Below are 14,795 nucleotides of genomic sequence, written 5' to 3' on the forward strand. Positions count from 1 at the left end.
ATATATATATATATATATATATACACACACTTGTGTGTATATGTGTATATATATTTGTATGTGTGTATATATATATGTGTGTGTGTCTATGCATATGCATATATATGTGTGTGTGTATATATATATATATACTTGTGTGTATGTGTGTATATATATATATATATTTGTATGTGTGTGTGTCTATGTATATGCGCATATGTGTGTGTATATATATATATATACTTGTGTGTATGTGTATATATATATATATTTATTTGTATGTGTGTGTGTCTATGTATATGCATATATATGTGTGTGTATATATATATATATACTTGTGTGTATGTGTATATATATATATTTATTTGTATGTGTGTGTGTCTATGTATATGCATATATATGTGTGTGTATATATATATATATACTTGTGTGTATGTGTATATATATATATATTTGTATGTGTGTGTGTCTATGCATATGCATATATATGTGTATATATATATATATACTTGTGTGTATATATATATGTGTCTGTGTGTCTATGCATATATATGTGTATATATATATATTTGTGTGTGTGTATATATATATATATATTTGTATATATATATATATATACTTGTGTGTATATATATGTGTGTCTGTGTGTCTATGCATATATATGTGTATATATATATATATTTGTGTGTGTGTGTATATATATATATATATATTTGTATGTGTGTGTGTGTGTGTCTATGCATATGCATATATATGTGTGTGTGTATATAGATGCTTGGGTGTATATATATATATTGTGTGTGTCTATGCATATGCATGTGTGTGTGTGTGTGTGTGTGTGTATATATATATATATATACCTAAATATATAGTTATATAAATGTGTATATATAACCTCTCTATATGGAACATCCCCTGTTCCGAGGTCCTTTCCTTGTCCTTACACTTTCTCAAACCTTCTCCTTCCAACCATGCTGGGAGCTGTTTCCTTCCTGGGCTGCAACACCTGTTGAATCTGTCCCTGAAGGAAAGCAAAGCAAGCTCGACCATTCCCAGAATTCCACAGCATTCAGCCACAGCAGTTCAAGTGCTGCCAAACCGGATTATCCCCGCAGTGCGGATGCAACCATGGGAGAAGAAAGGTCACCTTCCGTCCTTGTTGCTGCCGGCCGCCTTCGAGTCCTTTCCTGGGCCAGTGTCTTCCGAGGTGACTCGCCCACGGACGCTGGCTTCCAAGCCCCCGGCCAGCCAGAGTCCAGGGCTGCTCCCTTGGAGCGCGCCTTCGTGGTGGAAACCTCACCTGTGGGGCTTCACGTGTCCGAAGATAGCGGAGGGGGGGAGGCTGAAGCCCGGGGCTGGAGAGCGAGGGACCTACGTGCGGACAGAGCAGCGCTCAGGCTCCTTCTGGGGCGGGCGCTGCTGCTGCTGCTGCTGCTGCTGGGTGACAGGTACCGGAAGTCAGGCCGCGCGCGCGCGCCGGAGGGGAGAAAGGAGGTGTGTGTGTGCGCGCGCGCGCTCCCTTGTGGCCACGCCCCCTCCACACCTCCTTCCCTGCCTCGTTGCTATTGGTTAACGGGGAATAGGGGGCGGGGCCAGCGGGGCTGAGGGGGTTTGGGCTGAGAGACGTTCATAATAAACCCCCTCACAGCCGCGCTGGCAACTAGTCTCTTCAGAGGGAGGAAAACCATGGTCACGCTCTCTCAGCCTCAGGGGGAAAGCCATGGCGAACCTCCCTCTGAAGAGACTACTTGCCACCACACCCCTGTGATAGTCAAGAAACCCAAGCACACAACAAGAGCAAAGCTGAGGTGGAGCTGACCATCATTCATAATCATTAATAAACTTTAAGAATCGGTTGTTTTTCTAAATATGGACAGGTTCAAATGTGAGGTAGAAACATAAGAGTTGGAAGAGACCGCAAGGGCCATCCAGTCCAACCCTCTTCTGCCATGCAGGAAATCCCAATCAAAGCATCCCCATTGACAAATGGCCATCCAGCCAGACCTCCAAGGAAGGAGACTCCACTACACTCTGAGGGAGTTTGTTCCACTGTCGAACAGCCCTTACTACCAGGAGGTTCCTCCTAATGTTGAGGGAATCTCTCTTCCTGTAGCTTGCATCCATTGCTCTGGGTCCTGTTCTCTGGAGCAGCAGAAAACAAGCTTGCTCCCTCCTCAATATGGCATCCTTTCAAATATTTAAACAGGGCTATCATATCACCTCTTAGCCTTCTCTTCTCCAGGCTAAACATGTACAGTGTTATAGAATCAGAGGTCCAATCAAAACCCACAGCGGAAATAATATGTGGAGTCAAAGGCTTTCATATCCGGCATCCGTAGTTTTTTTGTGGGTTTTTCTGGCTATGTGGCCATGTTCTATCAGAGTTTTCCCCTGACGTTTCACCAGCATCTGATGGCCCAGCCTGAGGCCAGCCATCAGCACAGAACAAGACACATGCAATATCACACAGTATATATACACCCAACTTTTTCCAGGCAAGCATTCTCTGAAGATGCCAGCCACAGATGCTGGCAAAACGTCAGGAAGAAACCCTTCTAGAACATGGCCACATAGCCCGAAAAACCCACAAAAAACAATTTATATCCCACCCTTCTCCCAGGGCTAGGACTAATTTATTATTATTATTATTATTATTATATTTGTTTGTATCCCACTCTTTTTCTAGAACTGGGGCTCAGAGTGGCTTCACAACATTAAGAAACAGTACAACTGGGGGTGGGGTGGGGGGTGGAACGCAACGAAAAAAGTACATTAAAAGGGAATTAAACTATTACAATATTAAGACAGAGAGTTACTAAAAGAATAAAACACATTTTAAAAAGATAAAACCATATATATATATATATATATATATATATATATTGAAATGGTACAACATCCCAGCTTGTCCTGATAACAATAACTGAAAAGCCTGTATGAACAGGTAGGTCTTAAGCTGCAGGCGGAAGGCCATTGAGGATAATCCAGTTTGAGACTGCTTTAACTGCCCAGGGTTAGTGCTAGGGAGTCCTGGGGATTGTGGTTTATTGTGGCACTGCAGCTCTTTCTGACAGAGAAGGGCTCAGTGTTTCACAAACACTACAATTCCCAAAATCCACTAGCACTGAGCCAGGGCAGTTAAAGTGGTCTCAAACAGGTCTTTAAACAGAGGCTGGATGGCCATCTGTCAATGGGGATGCTTTGCTTTGGATTTCCTGCATGGCAGAATGGGGTTGGACTGGATGGCCCTTGCGGTCTCTTCCAACTCTGTGATTCTATGATTCAAAGGGCCCGAATATACAGGCCAAAATAAAGCTGCTTCAGGTCACTTGGGAGGTATGCCGCATACGTCCTAAGAGGCCGGAAGCCAAGCCAAAGCCATGTTTGAGTCCTAAGGACTGGAGCACAGCTTTGGTGCAGCGTCTGGCCTCTTAAGATGCGCATGTCATTTAAACAGCATACCTCCAAAGTGACCCAAAGCAGCTTTGTTTTGGCCTGATGTTCGCACCCAAAGTGTATTATTCCTGCAATCTCATGGTGAAGTTTTGCTCTGAGGCAACGCGCAAACTTCTCCTATTGGGGCCTTGAGAGATGTCAGCAGTTGGGCCTACGCATGCCTGCACAACAATATCAACACCAATGCCACCACTACAACAATACAAACAGCGTTGTGAATCAACGGTGAAGAGACACCTGAAACCCTGCCTGACCCGCTTGCCTTGCTCTTTGCCCTGTATAAGAACAAGTTACTGAGGAGAGGCTCCATGGCAGGAACTCAAGATGTAAAGCCCTCTCAGAGCACAGAGCTTAACCAAAATATAAATCCCATAAACAGCATGGGCTTTAATTTATTATTAATTTATTATATTTATTTTTATCCTGCGCTTTTCCCAGAACTGGGGCTCAGAGCGGCTTCACAATATTAAAACACACACACACAATTCAAAACACAGAAAAGAGAAGAAAAGAAAACATAAAAAAATCTGAGGACACAAGAATGACAGACTGGAACTGCATCCACACTGCATAAATAATGCAATTTGAGACCACTTTAACTGCCCTGGCTTAGTATTAGGGAAATCTGGGAACTAGTTTTGTGAGAGATCTTGCAGCACCTTTGAGACCGAATGAAAGAAAGAATTCTTCAGATTCATTTCAGTGGAGTGGAAACCAGGGACAGATATATATATATATATATATATATATATATATATATATATATGCCATTGGTATGTGAGAATGTCAATTCAAATTACAAATCCTTTGTGTATGGAAATGAAGTAGCAAGTCCAGTTTTAACAATGGTAGTTAGTGTAGTGTAGTTTTATGAAACATTGCCTTCTCTCTCAGACAGAACTCTGGTGCCACAATAAACAACATTTCCCAGGATTCCCTAGCATTGAGCTGGGGCAGTTAAAGTGGTCTTAAAACCGGATTATTTCTGCTGTCGGTTTTGGATCTCTCATTCTATATTAATTCAGTGGTCCCAGAATCCCAGAAGGGATTTTGGACTTCAGCTCCCAGAATCCCATATTATTGGCCAACACGGCTGGGGACCACTGCTCTATGTCCCTTAAGAATCTGTGGGGAAAACACAGGCATCCCTTCCACAGAGGAGGGGGAAACAACATCCTCCCTCAAAAACAATAACCAGGTTAATATATGTAAAAAGAAATACAAAATCTGAAGGTGATGTTGGCAACTTTTCTCTAGTACCTTACTCAGGTTGACCATATGTTCTCCTTTTCCAGGACACGTCCTCCATTTCAACCTTCGGTCCATGAGAAATTTCAAAATGCCCTCCATATTGAGCAGGAATTTATATTTATAGGAGTGTTTTTAGCTTTTATTTGATGGTGTCCCACATTTTTTCCCCTTGAAGACCCTAGCTTTTGTGGTGCCTTGGCCTTCTTTGCAGTGAGGACATCCATTCTGTGGAGATATTGCAGGGATCATATTTAATTTAATTAATAATTTGTTTCATTTATATACCGCTATTCCAAAGATCATAGCGGTGAACAGCAAGTAAGCTAATTAGCAAGTATTGACTTAGAATGCCAGATATGGGGCTGCTTTTTTCATATAAAGCACCTTCAAGATGATTTTTTTAACATTTTTACTGTAAGGTTGTTGTTGTTGTTGTTGTTGTTGTTGTTATGTGAGATGCCTTGAGTCCCTTTTTTGGGAGAAAGGCGGCATAAAAATGAAAAATGAGTAAGATTTTTCTGGACTGAAAAGCAGGGTAGAAATTAAGGAAGGCAGTAAGGCCTGGATTTCTTGCACTGATTAGCAGCAGTTCTTGCAAAAGTGAGCTGATTTACAGTGAAATAAACAGACTTTGTCTCTCTTGAAAGCACAAGAAGTATGAAGTGAACATCTTGAAGTCTTCTTCAGCTGTTTTCTCTTTGTATCAGCCTTTGAATTTATCAAGAAGATTAATTCTTATCTCTTGTGGCCTATCTCCAAAGACTGTTTATCACATCGCATGTGTTAATTAGTTTTTCAGTACAAAGAATATTTGTTTTCACCTGACTATTGTTTGTTAATGGTCACTGTTAAGTAAATAAGTAAGTATTAATCTTGAATGAAATTGGATTAAACTCAGTATTGATTGGACAAAGAGTTTTTAATCACCATACATTATTATCCACAATGAGTGTCTTGTTCACTTCTCATCTGTTAAGATCATTACTTGTTAGTACCTTCCGCATTTTCATTCCCCTGCCTATTCCTCCAAACATAGATGTTTATAAATATCTGACAATTTGTTCTATGTTCCATGCATCTAATGAAGTGGTCCATTAAAACATGTCCAATAAAACTTACTCGTCTTTAAGGCACCACAACACTGTGGCTGCATCTGCACTGCAGAAATAATCCAGTATGACACCACTTTAACTACCATGGCTCAAGGCTATTGAATTCTGGGAAATGTACAGTGGGCCCTTGGTATCTGCTGGGTTTTGGTTCCAGGACCCTCGCTCGCCTGGTAGATACCAAAATCCATGGATTTTCAAGCCCCGTTAAATACAATGGTGTAGTGACATGGTGCCCCTTATACAAAATGGCAAAATCAAGGTTTGCTTTTTGGGGGGATTGATATCATTTGGGAATACAGTGGTACCCCGGGTTACGAAATTAATTCGTTCCGCCGCCGCTTTCGTAACCCGGAAACTTTCGCTAGCCGAAAAGCCCATAGGCGCTAATAGCGAAAGCCGCGATTCCGTGTGAAATCGCGCCGAAAAGCACCAAATTTTTGTTCGTAACCCGAAATAACCTTCGTAACCCGGAAATGTTTTTTTCAATGGATTTTTTTCGTAACCCGGAAATTTCGTAAGGCGGCGCATTTGTATCCCGGGGTACCACTGTATTTTCAAGCCGTGGATGAAGAATCCGTGGATATGGAGGGCCAACTGTATTGTGCAGATAGGAGTGTATGTGTATGTTTATTGCATTTCAGTTGTCTCTGGTTTTGGTGACGACAGTTTCCTGTGTGTGCAAAATCCTGTCTGCAAAGTCAACATACTATTCAACAGATGAAGCAGGCTACCATTCACAAAAGCCTGCACCAAATTAGTCTTTAAGGTGCCATAATACTTTTGTTGTTAAAATAATGCTGTTTCACAGCCAGTTCACACTTTAGCCAGTTTCTTGGATTCAATAAGGAAATGATAGCAATGTTAGGAGTTTATCACACGAAGGAGATCAAGAGGTTATCCCAAAAATTCCTGAAAAAATGCATAAGTACGTGACACAATTTCAGACGATGTCGCACAAAGACTGCAGTTAAACCAGACATAACGTAGAATTAACCCACATGTTTTTAACTTCGGAACCTTAGCGAAAATGCATTTTCAAATTCGTTTTATTTGCAAAATTGTGATGGTATGATCGGCAAATTCACATTATCTTTGTGATAACCCTTGTTTTTCTTGTTCTTCTGGTTTTCCCATGGTTCTATGGGGTGGGATTCCTGCCGGTGGAGCCTTGGAAAAGGAACTGCTGCCTCCCCCCCCCCCCCCCGAGATCATGTCTGGTTTTGAAAAGGAGGTTAGGCACAGCATTACCCATTCCTCTGGGAGATAGCATTTGATGGGACTTGATGCTGGCTGGCAGAATGTGTGGGAGCATGTTTTGGTTTCTGAAACCATATATTTACTGTATCAGCACTATGTATACGTTATCTTTCCATACACATACACACACATGAAAACAGATAGTGTAATAGGGAAATAGATAAAGGCACCTTTATACGTCTCCATGCTACTCACAATCCTGGCATAGATTGCCTGTGGGGGTGGGAGGAAGACCCCCATAATGATCTCTAGGTGCCTGCTCCTTCCCAAAAGCCCTATGAGGCACTGGACCTCAGGGGCAGTCCAAAGCCCCCACTTCCTAGCCGTCACAAAAGGAGGCAGAAGCTCCATGATTTCCAGCTGTGGGATGACTGCCCCCTCCCCTCCATTTGTGGACATGCGCAGTACATCCAATTCTCCTTTATTTCTACTTTATCTCCACTGTAAACATCACTGAGTATGAAATGCAACTTCAATTTCCCCCCCTATTTTGACATTATTATGTGCAGAATGCAAATGCGTGTGATCCTCATTTGCGAAATTGCGTGTCAATTCCCCCTTTATTTGCGGGATGTTTTAACTTTGCTTTTATTTCTCTTTAATACCAAAAATAGCTCCAGTGTGATAAACTCCTGTGACAATAGCACTGCTACCCTGTTTTGACTACATTAACCAAGCAATCGTCTTGGAAGTGGATGTATTTTAAAGTGATACAGAACATACTCAGGGATGTTGCAAAATGGTGACTAGGTCACTCGCTTTTTGTATCTACTTTGACTTGAAAGACAAAGACTTAAACAAAATCAAAGAAAAAATATATGATGTTTGCTTGTTTATTATTTATTATTTTTACAAATATTGATCTATCGGTTCAAAAAATCAAAGTAATACACACACACAGGAACATAAAATATATACAAGTACACATTGCAGAAATTAACACATATTCTTTGTTGTCCATGAAACAGATATTAGCTTGGCCTAAAGAGGGAACTTTGTGTTGAGTAAAATGTCTTTTTAAGATGTTATAAAATAATTATATGGCCATAAATGGTGAGGAACACCAGGTGTCAATCCTTAGTTGTTAGTAATGTATATGGACTCTGAAACCCAGAGCAGGTGTAGGTTGAAGATAGTGGATTGGACAGACGAATTGGTGTGTTACTTTGGAGAGTGCGGATTGTAAATATATCAGACAAGTGTATGTTTACAGAAGTCAGAGCTTTTGTTGTATACATTATACATATTGCAACAGGAAGTAAAAGCCTCCAAGGACTTTGGAAGGAGTCAACTGTGTCTGTGCCTCATTTCAGGTTGGTCAATGCCTGGTTTCCAAATACTGCATACTGAGTTGTTTTTCTACACTCTGCTGTGTGTGAGCTACTGTTGAGGTCAAGCACCTCTGTTTGGGTCTAGTTGTTGATTGTTTTTGTCACTGCACACCTATGCCAACACTTTGCATAAAGAAGTACTGGTATATTTTTAAATGCATCTAAAACTAAGACCCTTTCCTGCGTGTAAAGGAGAGTTATCTCAGGTGAGAACATTATTTTGAAGTACATACATAAATACACTTGGCCCCATGTGTCTCCTGTTGACTGTTTAGTGTCCAAAGCAGAGATCAGAAAAAATTTTTGGTTGGACTACAAATCTCTGTGAAAGGATTAACTTCAAGGTAGCCAATCACAGTTTAGAGAGATTATGAAAGGGGAGTAGCAGGGATCAGAAAGTATAAAAAGCAGGAATATGTGTGTCTGAGGGAAGTCTAAACAGATTGACAGCTGGAGGAGAAGTTGGATGAGTCAATGGGGAGTGAATGTGTACATGTTGCCTGAATTAATTAAAGGACAAGGTCTGACATAACTCTGGGTGAGTATCATTATATGCCTGGAACGAAGTATTGGAAAAGATCCGGCATGTTGTAGTGGTTTTGAGCGTTGGGTTAGGGCTCTGCAGACCAGCGTTCGGATCCCAGGTGGCCGGGGAAACCCACTGGATGACCTTGGGCAAGTCACACATTCTCAGCCTCAAGGGATGGCAATGGCAAGCCCCCTCTGAAGAAACTTGCCAAGTTAACCCCATGATAAATTCACCTTAGGGTCGCCGTAAGTAAAAAATGACTTGAAAGCAGACAACAACAACAAGTACTGGAACTTGTTAAAGCATTTACTATTCTGCAGGATATAATAAACCACTTTAATTCTCTCTTTGTTAACTTGGACTCTCAGTCTGCCTTCTTTCTCCATGAATTGTGCTTACCATAAAAAACTCAAAGCTAACACACAAACTTGTCCACACTAAGAGGTCACCTTGAGACCCAGTAACTCAATCCAGAAAAGAAGACAATTGGGGGAGCATAGGAATGGTGAGTAACAGGATCCCTAGGAGTTGGAGCTGTGGGGTCAACCTGAGAGAAAGGATCCATTACAGTCCCATATTTTTCCATAGGCAGTGTTTGCAAAAGAGTTGAACAGAGCTAGGAAAAATTTGGACCCCACACACACACACTTCAAGTTCAGAGACTGAAAAAAACATGCTTAACATATTAAGCATGATGACATGCCCCCCACCCTCATGACATCACCAAAGGGTGGTTATACATTTCATGTTCAGGTGTCCTCCCCTTTTCCTGGCTTTTTGGTGCATCAGCACAGCACTGCACACCTACAACTTCTCTGAGATGAGACAAAGAAACCTATCACTGGGTGAGAATAGAGAGACCTAAATGCCCAAAGTTTAAAGGTAACTCACAAAACATGAAACTTGCTCCTCCCACAGTGCTTCTTGGTCTGAGATTTGTCTCCTTATCTGGAGATCCAGAGAAACAATGCAGGTCCCTGAGACGTTGCCCAGTACTGTACCCTGAGTCTACAATGGCATAGGATTTTGTGTAATGTGAAGTCGAAGGCTTTCATGGCCAGCATCCATCGTTTTTTGTGGGTTTTTTGGGCTATGTGGCCATGTTCTAGAAGAGTTTCTTCCTGACATTTTGCCAGCATCTGTGACTGGCATCTTCAGAGAATGCTTGCCTGGAAAAAGTTGGGTGTATATATACTGTGTGAGCCTGGGAATGCAGGAGTGATTTGCGTGTGTATTGTTCTGTGCTGATGGCAGGCCTCAGCCTGGGAGGCTAATGCAAAGGAGGATTAATGTCTGCTGATTGGTGAACATTATCTGCTGGGAAAGCCCCTGACTCTGAATGGTTTCCCATTTGTATTTGCTTACACGGTTTTGTGTAAGTCTGCTACAGCCTTGGTTAATGGTCCAAGTGATACCTCTGCCCCATTTTGGCTGCTGTGCATTGGTAAACATTGTAGTATAAGAGCTCAGCAGTACAGTGTCTACACACTGATACATCCACCCACCCAACAGAAAAAAATGTGCAGCATAACAGAAAATATATTAGTGTCAGCTTGACAGCAGTCCTATTCAGAGGGGTTGTTGGTGTGAGCCTTCAAGTTGTTTCTGACTTATGGCAACCCTATCGTGCAGTTTTCTTGGCAAGATTTGTTAAGAGGAGATTTTTCATTGCCTTTCTGTGAGGCTGAGAGAGTGTGACTTGCCCAAGGTCACTCAGTGGGTTTCATGTCCAAGCTGGGAATCAAACCCTGGTTTCCGGAGTCATAGTCCGACACTGAAACCACTATGCCATGCTGGCTCTAAACGTCCATGGGTTTTTCTTGGCAAGATTTTAGTTAAGGGATGAGCGATGGAATTTTATTAGTTTGTTTACATTATGTACTGTTTAGATATTTTATTTATTTGCTTATGTAAATTGTTCATGCATTTTATGTGTTTTGATGTAATTTTGTAAACCGCTTTGATCTTTTTGGAAAGGCAGTATATAAATAAATTTATTATTATTATTATTATTATTATTATTATTATTATTATTATCTAAATAACTCATTTCTGTCTATGACAGGAGGTTTATTTCTGCTATAACCACATCTCTGTTCTCCTTTCTTTCACAGCTTTCAGTTGTAGAATATTTTTTCCTTTCAATGGATTCTTATTAGATGTTGTCTCAGGTCCTCTAGTCTAATTAATATTTCTTCTTGAGCAGATTGGGATATAGTCAAAAAAGTATCGATTAATCATTTTTCTTCCTCCGAAATTGGGAGGACTGATGGGTTTCTAAGATTCACGTCATTTGTGGGGCCACCTTCTTCTCTAGTTCTAGTCATATTTGGGGCTTGATCCCTGCGTTCCTCAGATTCATGGTCTTTCATTACCCGCTTTACAATGGGAGTTGTATTAAGCGTGCAAGATGGAAAGTGTATCAGCGGTTGTGGAGGAGCTGCATTAACAAAGAATCGGGAGACATATATAAAGATTTACATCTATAAAGAAGAGTGGCAAACTTTGATTCCCTGAACATAATTTGTGCTCGAGCATTGAAATTATTGAAATACATATATTTTATCTGGGAGATATCCTTGGCAGTGATTTGTTTTGGACAGAACTCTTCTAGAAGAGTTAGAAGATGTAGCTTACGTTTGGTTTGAGTGAGTATACTGTACCAGCAGGTCTGGGATAGTTGGACAATATTATTTCATGTTGAATAAGAACTAACTTCCATTTTTTTGTGGTTTACATCATTTATTTGTGCCATTTTCTGCCTTTCACAAGAAGGTAAATTTAAATAAGATTTAGATACATGTGGTTTTGTCGGCATAACATGCTTTGCAGAAACAACAGAGGTGGCATTAAGGGGACGTTTCTTTCCCAATTTGGGAGTAGGAGACTCTCTATTTGGTCTCTTGTTATAGGGATGGTTAATTTGTGTCAGATTCTCGGCCATTGAGTCCCAGGGAGGCATTATTTTCTTGGTTTAAAGTTTTTTCTTAGCCGGTGTTTCATTCTGTTTTTGTGGATTTGGGTTTAAGCATTTTTCAATTTTGTAAATCTTTCTAGGATTTCCCACTATTTTACTAGTAAGGTTTTTCCGCTTCAATGCCTTCTTTTGATTACTTTCTACATTTTGTGTGGGAGGTGTTAACTGCAATGTATTCCCTTTATCACACTCCAGATTTGTTTCCTGTTCCTTTGTAACAGAGGACAGAGTTTGCAGATGCAGACCCATCAGGGCGGTTAGCAAATTATTACATTCAGTTAAAAAAATTTTTATTGTTGCTAAGTCTTCTGCCAATGTGGAAATCCATCTATGAAACTCAGTTTTTGGACCATGTAGCCTGTCACCGTTATCAGGCAATACTTTCCCTTGACTCCGAGATCTCAGAGTTGGTAGGTTTGGGAGGAGGAGAATTTCCAATTTTAATTATATGATTTAGTTGATACTGCATTTGCTATCTTGGAGGCAAGATTTGGTAGAGAAGGGCTCTTGAGTGCAAGCACCAAGGAGCCAATGTTATCAAGCAACCAATTTAGCACTGGTGTTCTGCTTGGAGAGGATGCTCCTTGAACTTGAGTATTATTAGACTCTACTTTTGATTCAGTGTATCTGTCAACAGATTCTTGTCTACTCTTGGTATAGAATTGGGTAATCTTTGATTGCACAGGTTTTTTTTTGGGAGAGTGGGCCAAAAAAGGGGAAGCTTCCAGAAGTTTACAATCTCTACAAGCCATATCCATTCTATGACAAAGGAGTACCTAGTATAAGTTAGATATCAAGAGAATTGTAATGGCAACTCAACCAATAGAAAATATCCCAAGATGCAACATATTGAGTGTGCCTGTGTCATACGCGGCTTTCAGCATACGCTGAAAGCCGCACGGGGAGGAAAGGGCGGCGCGTCCCATAGGGACTAATGGGGTGCGCACCCATGGCACGCACGCACCATCGTGTGCACAAGCCCCATTCATTTAAATGGGTCTCGAGCATACGCAGAATTTGCTTTATGCGGGGGAGTCTGGAACGGATCCCCCGCGTAAAGCAAGGGCACACTGTACGGACTAAAATAAATCTATTTATGACCCCATGGACCAAAAGATGCAGGTAAGAGTTAAAAAGTTAAAATAAGCAAGCATACATTATCAACTAAATCTAATATTCCTGCCTGGTACAGGATCGGACGAAAAGGAAGGGGAGAGAGACAAAAGGCGCAGGTGCTCCCAAGAGATGTTAGGGGGCCTCCTACCCTTCCTCTTTATCCCTCCTGTTGAAACAGCGGCAGGCTTTTATAGGACTTTTGCCCACGCTGAGGGAACTGCTGGAGTGTAGGAGTGAAGACTGGGCAGAGTGCCACACCCAGTGGCTCTCCCACCTCCGCCCATGCCGAGGTAGCTGCAGCCTCGCTGCTGATCCTGGGAAGGAGGGGGATTGGAGCTGTTAGAGGGCCTCCTGCTCTGTCTCCTTTTTCTCCTGTCTGGGTCCTATTATTATTATTATTATTATTATTATTATTATTATTATTATTATTATTTTCAGAGGGGTTTGACGTTGCCATCCTCTGAGGCTGAGAGTGTGATCCAAGGTCACTCAGTGGGTTTCAATGGCCAAGCTAGGATTCAAACCCTGGCCTCCAGTCATACATTGTCCAGTGCTGAAACCACTATACCATGCTGTCTCTGGTGTAAAGTCCCTTTTCATGTGGAAAAGATCTCTCTCAGCTCTGTTATTAAGCTATGAATAAATTTAACAATCTGCAGGCAAAGCGGCATTGTGTTCACAAGCTGTGTCTGCTTTTGAGGTCACAATTGCTACTAATTCTCTCCTCAGTCTTTGGGAGTTCAGTTGTAACCTTACTTGTAAGCTAGTGTTTTTATGTTGAGTTTTTCACAGTTTGAAGGACCATGCTAATGTTCTTAAGAGCTAGAGTGTGGTGTACTGATTTGAGTGCTAGACTACAACTTTGGAGACCAGGGTTCGAATCCATGCTCAGCCATGGAAACCCTCTGGTGATTTTGGGAAAGTTAAAATGGTGAAAGGTCTGGAAACCATGCCCTATGAGGAACGCCTTAGGGAGCTGGGTATGTTTAGCCTGGAGAAAAGAAGGTTCAGAGGTGATATGATAGCCCTATTTAAATATTTGAAGGGCTGTCATATTGAGGAGGGAGCAAGCTTGTTTTCTGCTGCTCCAGAGACTAGGACCCGGAGCAATGGATGCAAGCTGCAGGAAAAGAGATTCCACTCAACATTAGGAGGAACTTCCTGACAGTAAGGGCTGTTTGACAGTGGAACAAACACACTCCCTCAGAGTGTAGTGGAGTCTCCCTCCTTGGAGGTCTTCAAACGGAGCCTGGATGGCCATCTGTCGGGGATGCTTTGATCTGGATTTCCTGCATGGCAGGGAGTTGGACTGGATGGCCCTTGCAGTCTCTTCCAACTCTATGATTCTATGATTCTATGATACACTTTCTCAGTCTGACAGGAAGGCAATAAGTTCACCTTAGAGTCATCATAAGTCTTGAATGATGTGAAAGCACTCAGCAAAACTAGATTTCTTAATATGATTTTAATTGCACATTTGTAATTCCAGCATGTGTAATTCTAGCATGTATTTTTATTTTCAAATTAATTCACTACATATATATCTTAAGAACTCTCCTTGAACTTTAATTCACAAATATCCACAGCTGTATTTTGTTTGTCTTTTATAGAGTGAATATGGAAGCACCCACAGATTCCATTTGAAGAAGATGAGTACAAACCAGCCAGCCTTGCTTTTCTGGTCCTTCAGATTACAGGTGATTACTTCTCAGGAGCATCAATATTATAATTATGTCCTCTCAGTAATTATTCTTATTAACTGTTAATTAGTCAAGTATACAAGCTAT

At 41.3% G+C, this 14,795-nt stretch overlaps 1 protein-coding gene across 2 annotated transcripts in view; it reads right to left on the reverse strand.

Moving 5' to 3' along the window:
- Positions 1-1,371, reverse strand: part of PPARA (peroxisome proliferator activated receptor alpha) — a 57,118-nt gene extending 55,747 nt beyond the window's left edge. For both annotated transcript variants that reach the window (XM_089524887.1, XM_089524888.1), the window contains exon 1: positions 1,280-1,371. The gene's annotated coding sequence lies outside the window, so the exon portion shown is untranslated. The remainder of the gene's footprint in view (positions 1-1,279) is intronic.
- Positions 1,372-14,795: the final 13,424 nt, after the last annotated feature.

Source organism: Sceloporus occidentalis, unplaced genomic scaffold (genome assembly GCF_023333645.1).
Source record: "Sceloporus occidentalis isolate IW3139 unplaced genomic scaffold, rSceOcc1.0.p SCAF_5, whole genome shotgun sequence".
NCBI lineage: Eukaryota > Metazoa > Chordata > Lepidosauria > Squamata > Phrynosomatidae > Sceloporus > Sceloporus occidentalis.